The following is a 5,401-nucleotide window of genomic DNA, read 5'->3' as shown; positions in this document are numbered from 1 at the left end:
CCTCAACCCCAATCCATGTCAGCTTTTATCTATCTATCTATCTATTTATCTATCTATCTATCTATCTATCTATCTATCTATCTATCTATCTATCATCTATCTAGGCTGTATTCCGCCTTCCCTGCAAGCGGGCTCAGAGTGGATCACAACAATTAGTCCACAGTAGGAATTAAAACATTTCAGGATAAATAGTTAAAACAGTTAAAAACAAAAACTATGTGCTAAGGACAGATAGCACTGCAGTTCAATACAATAGTTTCAAGAACTGGAGCCACTAGGCTGTAAGCCAGACTGTAGGACTTCACCTGATGGGCCGTACAAAGATGGAAGCTTCACCAAATATTTATTTAAAACATTTTAATGCCACCTTTCAAACCAGTCAGGGTCCACAAGGCAGCGAACATAAAGACATTAAAACAACTTAAATATGGTTAAAATTATAAAAAAAATCTATTAAAAACACATAAACACACAATACTAGAAGGAGGGCCAATACCCTGGCTGTGGTCACACAACACTAAATAACGCACTTTCAATTCACTTTCAATGCATTTTCCAAATGGATTTTGCCAGTTTGTCACAGTAAAATCCACAGTAAAATCCAGTTGGAAAGTGCACTGAAAGTTGATTAGTTAGTGTGTGTGACCACAGCCCCTTATTAGGGGTATGCCAGACAAAGCAAAAATGTCTTCACCTGCTAGCGAAAGACATCAACACAGGAAGACAGATGAATTGCTCTGGGGAGGGAGTTTCAAAGCTTTGGTGCCACAACAAAGAAGGCCCTTTCTAGCCTCAAATGGCAGGGGCAACTGAAGCAGGGCCTCCAAGGTAGGTTTGTATGAGAGAAGGCCGTCCCTAAGGTATGTTGGTTCCAGACTGCACAGGACTTTAAATGGCCCTACGACCCACTCCAGTCAACACTCTGGCTGCAGCATTCTGTATCAACTGTAGCTTCCAGCCCCATGTAGAGCGCATTGCAGTAATCTAATCTATATGTAACCAGGTGGCAATATCTTTTCTGCCCAAGAAAGGCTGCCTGAAATCCTGGAAAGCTGCTGCCATTCTGAGTAGACACTTTTTGTTGTTGTTGTTGTCCAGTCGCACAGTTGAGTCTGACTCTTTGCGACCCCATGGATCACATCACGCCAGACCGTCCTGTCTTCTGTCGTGCTCTGGAGTTTGCTTAATTTCATGTTCGTTTCCTCAATAACACTGTCTAACCATCTCATCCTTTCCTGTCCCCTTCCTTCTTTGACCTTCAATCTTTCCCAACAGCAGTATCTTCTCCAATGAGTGCTCCTGTCTCATTTGGTGGCCAAAGTATTTGAGCTTCAGCTTCGGCATCTGGCCTTCCAGGGAACAGTCAGGGTTGATTTCTTTTAGGATTGACTGATCTGATCTCCTTGCAGTACAAGGGACTCTCAAGAGTCTTCTCCAGCACCATAATTCAAAAGAATCTATTCTTCGGCGCTCAACCTTCCTTATAGTCCAACTCTTGCAGCCATACATGACTACTGGGAATACCATTGCTTTGACCATATTGACAGGGTGATGACTCTACATTTTATTATGCTGTCTAGACAATACTGACCTCAATCAATGATCTGATTCAGGATAAGGTGGCTTCATGTGTTCATTCAATCACCTTGCTCAAGAGTGCTACATTTGAGACTGGATGGTAGTTATTTAGCTCTCCTGGGTCCAGAGTAGGTCTCTTTAGGAGTGGACTGCCCACTTCAAGGCAGGAATGACCACCCTGTCTTTCAGGGAGGTATTTACTGTCTCCCAACCCTACTCCACTAGCTCCTCCTACAGCAGATTTAGGTGGCCAGGAGAAGCAAGGATCATACAAACAGGTGGTATATTTCAAATTTCCAAGAATCTTGTCCACATCTTCAGACTATACAAGCTCAAAGGTATACCGCACAACTGGACAAACTGGTGCCCTGGGACCATCTGTTTCTGTTGCTACTGATGTAGGGTCCAAATTGGAATGGATGCAAGATATTTTATCCACAAAATGCTTAGCTAAATGATTGCAGCAAACTGCAGCAGTTCTTCTCTATTCCTCATTAGCAAGAAGGGTTTAATATGTTATTAATATATCTGCCAACATAACCCTATTTGTGGATACTTAAATCCAGAGACTGGAGCTGGGAACAGACAAGACAGATCTTTCTACAAACCTGAGAAAAGCCCAGGCTTGCAGAAACATCTGAATTTAAACACACACACACACCAAAAAAACCACAAAAAACTATGGGGGATTATGAACCTCCAAAATACTAGAAGCAGCATCTGTGCCTTTAAGAAAAGAATGCCTCCAGTGGCCATTGAGGGGGTTGCTAGGCAACCACAACAATATTGCCAGCATTCAACATTGGTTTCTGCCAGTAAAAGGTGAGGGAGGGCCCTTTCCAGAGCTGTTTTGATTTCCTAGTCTGCTCCTTCCCCTTTGCCCTGGAGGGAGAACTCATTGCACCAGGCCTGGCAGCAACCAACAGGTGACTCACTACCACATGACTTACATGACACCAAGACCCAGTGATAACCTTCGGGTGACTCACTCCTATTTGTCAGCAGCCATCACATGAAAACCAGTGTGATGCAGTTGTAAAAATATCAGACTAGGATTTGGGAGACCCAGCTCTGAAGACCCACTTTGTCATGACTGACTGACTTGGGCCAGTCAGTCATTCTCAGCACTCTATCTTCCTCGGAGAATTGTCGTAAGGACAAAGTGGAGGCAAGGAGAATGTCGTAAGTTGCTTTGGGTCTCCACTGGGGAGAAAGGTAGGTTAGCAATGAAAAATAATAAATAGAGCTGAATGTGGGGGCACATAAAAGGTAGGTCAGTTGTTGGGTGGGCAGGAGAGAAGAACCAGTGATGATATTGGGGTTGCCAAAGGGAGGGAATGACTGACTTGGGCCAGTCAGTCATTCTCAGCACTCTATCTTCCTCGGAGAATTGTCGTAAGGACAAAGTGGAGGCAAGGAGAATGTCGTAAGTTGCTTTGGGTCTCCACTGGGGAGAAAGGTAGGTTAGCAATGAAAAATAATAAATAGAGCTGAATGTGGGGGCACATAAAAGGTAGGTCAGTTGTTGGGTGGGCAGGAGAGAAGAACCAGTGATGATATTGGGGTTGCCAAAGGGAGGGAAAGAGAAAGAGGAAATAGTGGGGAAGGGGAATACTGGGGCAAGTAAGGTGACTTGCACCACACAACTGGGCCTGCAGCCAGCACTACATAAATGGTTATCATTTTACAGGGAGAGGCTGCCAGGGGGACGGAAGTGGGGAAAGCTGAAGACAAGGGGGGGAAGATAAAGGTAGGTTGGCTGATAAGTGAGAAGGAAAGAAGGAAGCTAGAAAAAGGGAAGAAGCTAAGAGGGCTTTCAAGGAAGGGAAAGGGAAAATAGTGGAGGAGGGGGAAATGAGATGCCCCTTGCAAGTCCTTGCAGGTCCCTCATTTGTACAGATAGTTTCCTAAGAATAGTTGAGGGTTAAGACAGCTGAACTATAATTCGTGGTATTCAAATTTCAGAAACTATTGCAGCTACAAGAAACATATGCCTTATTAAGGTTTCAGCATTCATCCTCACGGGACCGAGGTTGCATACAAATATAACATTAAAGCAGAGGTTGCTGTGGATTGTTCTAGTTCTTGCTTCCCCTTCCCTTTGCAGTGTAAATGACCTTCATACACACCAGCAATTCCAGTGGTGATTCAGTCTTCAAACTTACCTTTCTTCACAAGTTTCAAGGCAGGCTGCTTGTCTTTTATATTTAAGTACTATATGCAGAGGGTTTCACATTACTTCTACCCCCAGCTTGAACAAAGGCTTGAAACTTCTCACCCATTAAAGGTTTCGTTTTTTAAAGGTTTTATTTTAAGGACGGCTTAGCTTAAGCAGTGAATGGTCTCTCTGTTCTTCTTGATTAGATCTGAATTTTGCACAGTTAAATTTCACTTTGTACTTCCTGCATTTATCACCCCTTGATCATGCTTATGTCTATTTCAAACCCTTGCATAAAATGCAGAACTAGGATCTGTTCAGTGAATCTGAAAAAGTGGGCTGTAGTCTGTGAAAGTTAAAAGTTTTTAAAGTGGTTGATATGTACAGTGCATGCATGCACCCACATACATGAGCATATTTATTTATTTATTTTCCAGGTGGAAAGCCGGGGGGGGGTCCCCTTTGATTACCAAAAAGACTGCGCTGGGGATCATGGGAACTGCATGAATAAAAGCCATCTTCGATGGGGCCCATAGTAAGAACGTACTTTGCATAAACAGCTAAGATGGAGAATAAACATTCTGTGGAGTATATTGCTAACAATGCTTTGTTCAGAACCCTTCCAGGTAAGCCAAATCAAGACCCAGACTATTTATTTATTTATTTATTATTTCTATTTATATCCCGCATTGCCGGACATGCTGGCTCAAGGCGGCTAACAGGGTTAAAATAATGTAAACAATACAGAGATAAAACAGTTAAAAATACAAGACCGGTTAAAACAGCAACAGTTACAGATAAAACCAACAGATGATGGGGATAATCCAAATCACACCCAATGATGGGAGTAGCATCCAGCAATGTTCAGAAGATGTTCCAGGGCACATTAGTCAGTGGCAGCTCCTAATCGAAAGCCTGGTGGAAGAGCTCCGTCTCACAGGCCCTGCGGAACTGTAAAAGGTCCCGCAGGGCCCTGATGTCCTCCGGGAGCTCATTCCACCAGTATGGGGCCGCCACTGAGAAAGCCCTGGCTCTGGTGATATTCAGCCTGGCTTCTTTCGGTCCAGGGAGGGTCAACCAGTGTTGCGACCCTGACCTCAGTGCTTTCTGGGGCACATGTGGGGAAAGGCGGTCCCTCAAGTAGGGACCAGCCTCCAGGTGGTGGCTGGAGATCTCCCAGAATTACAACTGATCTGCAGGCTACAGAGATCAGTTTTCCAGGAGAAAATGGCTGCTTTGGAAAATGGACTCTATGGCATTATACCCTGCTGTGGTCCCTCCCTTACCCAAAACCAGCCCTCCCCAGGGACCCACCCCCCAAATCACCAGGAATTCCACAACCCGGAGCTGGTAACCCTAACTTTGGATCCTATTGATCCAGCCAACTACTGCCCAGTATTGAACCTCCCGTTTCTGAGTAAGGTAGTGGTAGCTGAACAGCTCCAGGCCAGGGCCGTAGCTAACCTCTTCCTTGTGGGGGGGGCCCTGGGGAAAGTGGGGAGGCCAAACGGTGGGTGCGCGCGCCGCACACACACATCACCCCAATAAAGCTTCGCTCGGCGGCAGCTTCCAGCCTTTATCTAGCCACGTTGCTGCTGCGAACAAGCCCCACAGAGAGAGAGAGAGACGCCTGACTGCTTCCCCCGCCCCTTCTTTCCGCTCCTT

At 45.1% G+C, this 5,401-nt stretch overlaps 1 long non-coding RNA gene across 1 annotated transcript in view; it reads left to right on the top strand.

Moving 5' to 3' along the window:
* Positions 1-2,928: 2,928 nt before the first annotated feature.
* The window catches only part of LOC107123840, a 4,953-nt gene continuing 2,480 nt past the window's right edge, over positions 2,929-5,401 (top strand). The window contains exons 1-2 of the long non-coding RNA XR_001482958.1: positions 2,929-3,004; positions 4,174-4,362. This is a non-coding gene — a long non-coding RNA (uncharacterized LOC107123840). The remainder of the gene's footprint in view (positions 3,005-4,173; positions 4,363-5,401) is intronic.

This window comes from Gekko japonicus, unplaced genomic scaffold, assembly GCF_001447785.1.
Source record: "Gekko japonicus isolate JY-2015 unplaced genomic scaffold, Gekko_japonicus_V1.1 scaffold812, whole genome shotgun sequence".
Classification (NCBI taxonomy): Eukaryota; Metazoa; Chordata; class Lepidosauria; order Squamata; family Gekkonidae; genus Gekko; species Gekko japonicus.
The sequence above is the reverse complement of the archived record's forward strand: the minus strand, read 5'-3'. Positions and strand labels throughout refer to the sequence as shown.